The sequence below is a fragment of the Pseudophryne corroboree genome, chromosome 8 (genome assembly GCF_028390025.1).
Source record: "Pseudophryne corroboree isolate aPseCor3 chromosome 8, aPseCor3.hap2, whole genome shotgun sequence".
NCBI lineage: Eukaryota > Metazoa > Chordata > Amphibia > Anura > Myobatrachidae > Pseudophryne > Pseudophryne corroboree.
The window spans coordinates 398,218,548-398,228,850 of NC_086451.1; the positions used below are offsets into that span (position 1 = coordinate 398,218,548).

At 44.8% G+C, this 10,303-nt stretch overlaps 1 long non-coding RNA gene across 1 annotated transcript; it reads left to right on the top strand.

Moving 5' to 3' along the window:
* Positions 1-1,065: 1,065 nt before the first annotated feature.
* On the top strand, positions 1,066-6,461 carry LOC134947854 (uncharacterized). Its single transcript, XR_010182821.1, has 2 exons — positions 1,066-1,725; positions 6,197-6,461. It is a non-coding gene; the product is annotated as an uncharacterized LOC134947854 (long non-coding RNA).
* The last annotated feature ends 3,842 nt before the right edge of the window (positions 6,462-10,303 follow it).

Consider the following 10,303-nt stretch of genomic DNA (forward strand, 5'->3'; position numbering starts at 1 on the left):
GAAAAAAAAAAGATACTTACCCCTCTGTTGGTATCTGTGACTCCAGGTGGTCTCCCTTCAATCTTCCCATTGGGGAAGGAGCTGCTTGGAGGCTCAGGGGCTGTTGGGAGGCTTGGGGACAGTTAGTAGATGTAGTTCTCCCAGATGCTGCCTCTGTGAGGGGATGATACTCACACGGGGGGAGGGGGGTCACACTCTCTCATGCACTCACATACTCACTGCTGCTACAGGAGTCCAGATCCTCATGCAGGATGAGAAGGCAACACTTAAGGGCCCTACTCATTTGACGATGCGCCGCCGAGGTGCCCGACGGCCGAAACGGCCGACGAGCGACCCGGCGGTGGGGGGGCAGTGACAAGGGGAGTGAAGTTTCTTCACTCCCACCGTCACGCGGCTGCATTGAAGTGCAGGCAAATATGGACGAGATCGTCCATACTGGCCTGCATGCACAGCCGACGGGAGACCAGCGATGAACGAGCGCGGGGCCGCGCATCGTTCATCGCTGGAGTCTCCACACTGAAAGATATGAACGAGTTCTCGTTCATTTATGAACGAGATCGTTCATATCTTTCAGAAAATCGGCCAGTGTGTAGGGCCTATTAGGAAGGTGAGCTAATTTGAAACTTCCAATTGCTTAATTAGTCCCCGGGAGTGGGAGTGGAGGGTGCTGCAAGGGTGCCAGAGCAAGTCCCTTTGATTTTTCCGAAAAATAAGGATTTTAGGAAAAATCAGAGTTGCTCTGGAGGCTTGTGAAACAAAGGTTATAGAGATCACTGCATCTCATTTTCTCTCCTGCAACTGAATGGCAAAACCCTGCAGCTGTGAGGAAAACCCCATGCAGCAGGATTTTTTTTTTACCAATCTTCTGCACTTAATTGAATTCCCTTAATTGTGTTTCTTTTGGGAAAACAAGTTGTCTTCGCAAAGATATATAGGTATTGAGATTAGGAATTCCCTTCAGAACAGGAATGTTAATCCACACTACAGATGTGTCCTACTACAGCCTTGCTGCTTTTAGCTGCATGCTGTAGCAGGACTGTGAAGCATACGACGTGCTGCACAGTAAGCAGCAGGCACGGATAGAGACGGGGGCGATGGGGGCGGTCGCCCCCCCTAGCAAACTCCGTCCGACAGGCAGACAAACTGTCTGTGAAGTCCTGCTCCCTCCTCCCTCCTCCCTTCCTCACTCAGCTGGCTGTCAGCTATTGTCAGTGGCGCCGAGCCGAGCTCCCAGACGCAGCATCTCACAGCAGGTGCCCTTCCTCCCCACTCACCCCTTTGGCCTGGACGGCAGTAAATCAACATATTTTGTTGATTGAGACTGCTTTCTTGTGGCATCTAAACAGTGCTGATAAGACGAGGTCAGGAAGTGGCTGTGTGCTGGGGGCGTGGCTACAGTTACATGACAGGCCTGTGGGCTAATAGAAACAGTATAGTGTTGGGAGGGTAGAACCTGTTCTGTGTACACTGTACACAGGAAGAGGAAGCATAATGGAACTGTGCGTTCCATTTCTTTCTGTCCTGTGTTCCACTTTACTTTGCTGCACAGAGTGAGAGCACACTGCATTCCTGCACCCAGAGACCAGCCAGAGGGACTATCCTGCCAGTCTGCCACAGGGACCATCCTGCCAGTCAGTCACAGGGACCATCCTGCCAGTCAGTCACAGGGACCATCCTGCCAGTCAGTCACAGGGACCAGCCTGTTGCAGAGGGGCCATACAACCGGTAAGAGATCTTATTGTTAAATTCCCTAGGCAGGGTATTACAGGTTTAGTCTCCCATATGTACAATACGATAAAGGGTGTCTGTAATACTGTAGGTGCCCTTATACAGTAGGTTTTAAAACATACCTTGTATTTCATAATGTTAAAAATGACATATCACGTCCTATATTAAAACTATAGAGACGAGCGTAAAAGTACAGAAAGTGTGTATAAAAATACTATACAAAAAAACCTGTGTCTGCTAATTTGTCCTCTATTTGGTTAGTTTCTCATAAATAACACCGTACACATTCTATGAAGTATCAACTTGGAATTGTCTTCACCATATAATTAACCACCTACAAGGTGGCCCCGCTGTAGTCTTACAAATAAGTATTAGTTACAACTGTCTTCAAGTTCCTGTATATTATTGGTCCTATAATATGCATCAAATAGTTTATATATCACTGGGAGAGATCCAGCGCTACTGCATATGTAGGTTGTTCATAAATAGGCCACTTCGGATACAGCAGATGTCACATCTCACAGCATACGTCTCATTAGGCTCATTCAAATGTACCCAAAATGGATGGGATAAGAAAATATGGGGGGGTCATTCCGACCTGATCGTAGCTGTGCTAAATTTAGCACAGCTACGATCATCCACACTGACATGCGGGGGGACGCCCAGCACAGGTTCTATCCCGCCCCGCATGTCAGTCCCAGCCCCGTCGTAGAAGTACAAAAGCATCGGCGATGTTTTTGTACTTCAGGAGTAGCTCCCGGCCAGCGCAGCTTTTGTGTGCTGGCCGGGAGCTACTCGTCGCTGCCCGGGTCGCAGCGGCTGTGTGTGACGTCACACAGCCGCTGCGGACCAGCCACACCTGCGTTGGACGGACCGCGCCTACAAAACGGTGACCAAACGCCGCCGTGCCGCCTCCTCCCGGCCAGCAAACACCTCTGCCTGTCAATCAGGAAGAGTCGATCGCTAGGCAATGACAGCCGTCGCCTGTCAGCCATGCGCCGGCGCACTGCGGCGCATGCGCACTTCTGACCTGATCGCTACGCTGCGATGAATGGCAGCATGCGATCAGGTCAAAATGACCCCCATAGTGAAGTACTGTTTAATAATTTTAAAATTTCACATGACAAAAACATAAACTCCACACAGATCACATGTATTTCCAGTCCCACCCCCCATAGCAAGACGACCCGCCAAATTACTTGGTTGGGAAAGGCAGCCTCTAAGGTCCAAAGCCGGATCCCACCTGGGAAGGACCCGTTTCCAATTCCCAGGTGGGATCCGGCATTGGAGATGTGTAAGGGGGGGTGGGTGTAGTATGTTTTGCCGGCGGTCGGGTTACCGGCGCCCAGCAACAGGCGCCGGGATCCCGACCGCCGGCATGCCGACAGCTGGGCGAGCGCAAATGAGCCCCTTGCTGGCTCGCTACGCTTGCCACGCTGCGGGCACGGTGGCGCGCGTCCAGGGGAGTTGCGAACCCCCAAGAGGGAGAATAGTTGTCGGTATGCCGGGTGTCGGGATTCCGGCGCCGGTATACTGAACAGCCGGCACACTGAATACCACCCGTAAGGGGTAATAATATGCCACTTGTTACCATTTGTATCAATAAATGTTGGTAGTATCCCAAAGATCTCTGATTGATACAATTATTCTAAGTAATTATAGTTATTATCACATTTATACTATTTATCATCTTAATATAAGGTGCTTATATAGAGTCAGTCAATCATCAAGGTTTATAATACTGTATTTCATAACAATGTCAACATATCATAAAACTTGATTGACTGACTCTATTTCAGCACCTCATATTAAGATGAGAAATAGATGAGAATAATTACTCCAGACATTTGTTTTAATTTAATATATTTTTTTGCTATACCCTAATATTAGGGGATTACAACCTTTTATACTTTAGGTATCACAACTGTACATGACGTGTCATAAATTATGATGAACATATCTTTGGAAGATGTAATATTGGGGAACTTTGATTTGATGTGTTGTAGAAGTGATTATTATACCAAACACCCACTAACAAATCCTAAACCTGCTTGGCTGGCAATATATCCCTACCAGCTATTAGGGTGTCATTTATAATCAAGGGATCTCTCCCACTGATATATAGACTGTTTGATACACATTATAGGACCAATATTATGTAGAAACTTGAAGACAGTGGTAACTACTACTTATTTGTGAGACAACAGCGGGGCCACCATGTACAGTAGGTGGTTAATTGGGAAGCAGTCACTTTCCCGGCATATAGGATCCCGGCGATCAGGATACAGACGCCGGAATCCCGACAGCCAAGGAAATGCCAGCAGACGGAATCCCGAATGGGGCCCCTAATTCCTACTCGGGGGGTTGTCCACACCACCCCCCAAGGGGGAATTTAATAGTGTGGCGAGCAAAGCTCACCACCAGGCCTGGAACGTGGTGAGTGCAGCGAGTCCGCAAGGGGACACGCTGCTGTCGTCACTGGGACTCTGGCGTCGGTTGTTTGTTGCTTTCATTGTTGTTATTTATAGCTATTTAGTGTTTTGCTTAAAATAAAGCAAATAAACTTAAAATATATTTATTTGTGTGATGGAGGAATTGGGACTGGATAGGGGAGGAGTCAAGACTGAAGAGGGGAGGAGTTGGGACTGGATAGGGGAGGGGTCAAAATTAAACAGTAAACCGCCCCCCCTAAAAGAAAAGTCTAGATCCGACCCTGGTAAGCAGCGCCCCATTAGAAGGAATGGGAGTGGCTCCCATTCACTTCAATGTGTAGCGTAGTGTTTGCAGTGGGTACACTACGCAATGCCGCAATCTGTGTGCTGCGATGAGTTTGCATCACAGCAACAGACCAAAAGACACATCTGTAGATTCCTTTGTATTACATTGGGGGCCAGACAATAGATTAGTTTCCTGTCAACAAGGTTCACTTTGATCAAGTTACCTAGATATGTGGAAGTTCAAATATGCTAAGGCATTTGTCAAGGCCTCATTGCAATTTAAAATAAATAATGGCTGAAAAGGTCCATTGCAATAAGAGTCTTGGCCTTGATTAGCATTTGTATAAACAATGGGTGTAGGGTCCACACAGTGGTTCGGAGAGGGGGGGACAAATTACCTGGATCCAGCCTGCAGGAGGGGCCTGGAGCGAGCCCGGGTCTGATACCTCCCCCAGCAGTACACCGTGCTGCTGTGCTGTTGCCAGCATCAGAAGCGCCATCTTCCTGGTGATATATTTGGGAAGATGGTGCCGCACATTGAAAGCAAAGACTCTGGCAATGTGCCAAAGTCTTTCCTCTCTAGTGGTCAGCTTCATCTTCCCAAATATCACTGGGAAGATGGTGCTGGCTGGAGAGGAGGCACCCACTTCCTGATAAAGTAAGGTATCAAGTGGGTGCCCACCCCTGCACCCCCCCCTACCCCCCTGTGTTATAACCCCTTAACATTAAGGGAGAACAAATTGATTGGCATGATACCCTCTGGGGATACAAGCAAAACCAGATAATCTCCCTCACAACCCAGTAAGAGGTGGGAGGAAACCACACGTGGAAAGCACTAGCAAGGGAGAGGAGCACAGGCTGAATGAGGGGAGTCAGGAGGGAATGGAGAAAAGTAGAAAATGAATAGTGAAGAAATAAGTTACTACCTCCCTCACCCCTATGACTTTGGCTATGTATAAAGGTGAACACTGTGTAACAGTGATGTTGACTTGATTGTTAAGTTACTAAGATGCCTCTTAAAACGTGTGTAAAATATTTTGTAGGCTAAATCAGATGCTCATTAATATACTTGAAACTAATGATATTGCTGAGATATAAACATAGTCATAGAACACAATAAATGTTTACCCTTTACACATAACATTTATCCATAACATTACTTATATTCTGTAATGAAATACCTGTTCTATTTTAAAGAAGAAGCTGTCAATGAAATGTCTGGGAGAGCTGGTATCCAGGGTCTCCTGACTGGCCTTTACTCTCTCAAATATAAATACAGTTCTTCTGAGAGGGTGATTATCTTGTGATGAGGTCCTGGGATGTGGTTCATAACTGCTGGAAGAATGTTGTGAAGCTGTAAAGTCACAAAGAAGGTCATTGATCAACAGGATTATTAGAACCTTTTAAAATAATTCATAAAATAAATTATTTACAAGAAACATAACATTTTTAAAAAGTGTAAACAATATTAAGCAATTGAGCATTTAAAATGACCTGTCATTGGAATGTCTAAAAATACATGGTAGAGATAAGAGAGTTTATACTTTCCCTGACATTTATTGTTAAATCAAAAACAGAATATTTATGCTCAGCTGTTTGTTCTCTCTGCAAATTTTAATCCTAGGTGTAGTCTGAGAAAAATGTCTTTTTATTCTGCATTGCGTTTGCAGTTCAAGACATTATGTAAATTCTGCCTAATATGTTCACTGTGCATAATTATCCTTTCAATTATGTTATTTACTTGTCCCCAGGGAAAGGTGGCTACATGGAAACATTGCTCTACAATGCTAAGAAGCTTGGTAAATCTCTAATCCTTATACTCAAAACGGTCTCCAAACATGATGGAACAGATAATATTGGAGAAGGCATCCATAATCATCTTGGATGGATCCAAAGAAAGAACTGGAACAGAAAAAAATATTGATCACTTATTTATATTACAGTATATAATCTCCTCTAAATGACTGTTGACTTCATTAAATGTTAAGCATTCAATAATGAAACATTTTCAAAGTATGATCTGGTGCCTTATTCAGTATAAAGTTTAAAAATAAACAGCACTGCAAATGCACAGAGAATACATCTCATATAAAAAATAAAGGCTGCACATATGCTAATCAACATAATTTAATAAACACAATAAACATATACATTTACATAGATGAGAAATGGCAAAGAGCAAAAATATGCGTATATTAAAAACTGCTGTTGCATAAACACATGAGTATAGAACTGTCTTTCTCTGCCAGAATGTGTTGGTCTGAGAATTACTTTGAAAATAATATCACCTTCAAGGAGATTGTGTGACCAAGCCTGTGGGGACACTTTCGGTGTCCAACTTCTGGTTCAATCCTGAGAGCAGAGGACACCAGTGGCTAACTCCTGACTCAATGTTTATTGGGAGATTGTGTGACAAAGCCCATGGGGAGAAATGTGGGTCGACTTCCGGTTCATGTCCGAGAGTAGAGGACACCAGTGGCTGACTCCCAACTCACTGTTTATTGCTGGCAACAAAGTATACCACTTTGGATCACCTCTGAAACCTTTTACCAGTAATAGGTAACCCATCCTGTACCCTCTGGCATGCTCATTCATCCTGGCTGTTGGGGACATACTCTGCAATGCTTCAGGCAACATAGAATCCCTAGAAGAGACAGCAGAAGCACATCCTATCTTTTCTTCTGTCATGAGAGAGCAGTTTCACCCTCTCATCTATCATTCCACTTCTGCTGTCTATTATCTGCTTTTATTTAAATCTATTTTGATGATAGACAGCAGAAGTGATGGATCTTAGAATTCCCCTAACACTTTGTAGATATATCTCTTTTGAAACATAACACACATATCTGGCCAGATTGCTATATATCTGGCAAGATATTTATGAAAGATAACACATTATTTATTGATTCGGACCTGTGGGTTCAAACAAATGTTGTGAGATATAATTTTCCTGGGCCTCTGGCTGTCAGGGGGCCATAACATTTTCCAACTTATTGATTTTGTGTTCTGATGTTTTTTAATATATTTATCCATTTGCTAATTTGGCAATTTCCAAGTAATACCCCCTTTGTGTTAGCAGCTGCAGCTCTTCTCCTCAGCCCAGTACATGCTGATGTGTGCTGGGCTGCAGTGTGGCCAGGGAGGTGCTTACAATTCAATTATTTCTGTATTTTTTTCTAAGGGTGCATTGCCACGCATTCTGTTATTAGGCCACACACCCTGAAAAGTACCTTGGCCCAGTAAGGCTCTCTACTACCCTGCTGAAAGGGCCTGACAGACACATGTAACATAGTAACATAGTATTTGAGGTTGAAAAGAGGCAAAACAGCCATCATGTTCAACCTGTATTCTGTGGCAATAAGCTTAATCATCACCTCTGAAGGGACAAAATTCAGTTCTCTATTTTTGAGCTGAACTATGAGGGTCATTACGAGCAGATCGCTTGCTGACATTTTTCGCAGCGCAGCGGACAGGTTACTACTGCGCATGCGAATGCACCGCAATGCGCAGGTGCGTCATACGGGTACAAAGCGAATCGTTGCTGTGCGATGGATTTAACGAAGAATCCATTTGCACAGCCGATCGCAAGGAGATTGACAGGAAGAGTGCGTTTGTGGGTGGCAACTGACCGTTTTCTGGGTGTGTTTGGAAAAATGCAGGCGTGTCCAAGCGTTTGCAGGGCGGGTGTCTGATGTCAATTTCGGGACCAATCAGACTGAAGTGATCGCAAGGCTGAGTAAGTCCAGAGCTACTCAGAAACTGCAAAAAACTTTTTCGTCCCACTCGGCTGCACACGTGTTCGTACACTTGCAAAGCGAAAATAACCTCCCCTGTGGGCAGCGACTATGCGTTTGCATGGCTGCAAAAAGTAGCTAGCCAGCGATCGACTCGGAATGAGGGCCTATGTTGTATGATAGCAGTCATACATTCATGTAGCTGTAAAGGCAACACAAGGACAACTAAATTTTTCTGATGGCTGCATCATTCTTAAAGTCCCATTTTATCTCCTCCAACCACCCTTACAGTATAAACAGTATATTAGTGGTACTGTTCATGTTCTACTCTCCCTTATATATACTGTATTTCCAGTAATGTTCTCCTGTTTGCTCTGGGCCTATTATAGACCTGATCCCTGCTGCAAATCAAATTGCAAGAGGCGATTTTTAACTTACTGCGCACGCGCAAAGCAAATATTGCGCATGTGTCGGATGCGATGTGCAAAAAATGTGCAGCGTTACAAAAGAAAAATCTGAACACATACAGGCAATGACATAGAAGCGTGCTGGGGGCAGTTGCGGGGTCAGGCTTTGCACACGTGTGTGGCCTGGGCTGCAGGCGGAGTTTTTGCAAGCCTGCAAAGCAAATCTCTGTCACTGCACACAAGGCAATCGCAGGTACCGTGTAAGTATAGGGCTGCGCACAGCATGCGAATGCTCAGCACAGCTCTCCTGCCATCGATGTTCCTGCAAATAACAGCACAATCACACACACCTGAATCAAAGTACCTCAACAACTCATTACATGGGTCATTCCGAGTTGATCGCTAGCTGCATTTGTTCGCAGCGAAGCGATCAGGCTAAGAAACTGCAGTTCTGCGCATGCGTATGCGGCGCAATGCTCATGCGCTATGTACGGGCACCAAGAATGATGTAGTTTTGCACAGGGTCTAGCCATGCATTTCAGACGCACTGGTTGCTGCAGAGTGATTGACATGAAGTGGGCGTTTTTGGGTGGCAACTGATCGTTTTAAGGGAGTGTTTGGGAAAACGCAGGCATGCCAGAAAAAATGCAGGCGTGGCTGGGTGAACGCTGGGCGGGTGTGTGACGTCAAATCTGTAACTGAATAGGCTGAAGTGATCACAAGCACTGAGTAGGTTTTGAGCTACTCTGAAACTACACATTTTTTTGCATGCGCTCTGCGATACATTAGTTTGCACTTCTGCTAAGCTAAAATACACTCCCAGTGGGCGGCGGCATAATGTTTGCATGGCTGCTAAAAACTGGCAGCGAGTGATCAACTCGGAATTACCCCCTACATCTCTAGATCTGTGTGGAATGGTATGTAGCCTGTCATTCCCTGGGTTTGTGCTACGCACATTCTTCACTTTTGTTTATTTTCAACTTCTGCTGTTATGTTCATATTATACATGTGTATCTAAGACAAACATTTTATACATTACACATATCTACTCAGTGTAAAATCCCTGTTTGTGTTTTCACATTTAATTGTGCTGGTTTACAAACTGCTGTGTGCATTTTAAATAGACTTGCTGTATGCAGCTCTTGCACCAACATGCCATGTTTTCTAAAAGAATCCTTTACTTGTGTAACTCATATTGCAGCATGACCTGCATTCAGCAAGTGTTGGCAAAATGCACACCACTCATGCAACAGTAAAAGAAGAACGAACACTACACAGTTGGCAAAATATATATATATATTTTACTTTGTGTTTTGGCAAAACAAACAATTTGGGAAAGAAACACATAATAACTTAGATATTTTCCTATGGTAGGATAAACAAGGAAAAAACTGACAGAGACATTTTTTTGCTACACACAACAGCCAACACACCACCAATTTGGCAGGAAGGAGCTGCATATTCCAATTCTTAAAAAAAAAATATAGGGCAAAGTACTGTTGGAAGCGCATCTAGCAAAACATGTTACCATCGGCCTCTTTTCTTGACAGGCTGGAGAGGGGCTTCTGGTGAGTGTGTCCTGCGTGACGATCTATGAGTGCCCTAGACAGAGGTGTTTTGTTCCTGGCCAGGGCTGGGGGATGGCTCAGATGACGTATCACACGCGCACAGTACAGCATACAGGGTGTATAATCCCCAGGTGTATCTCACACATCGC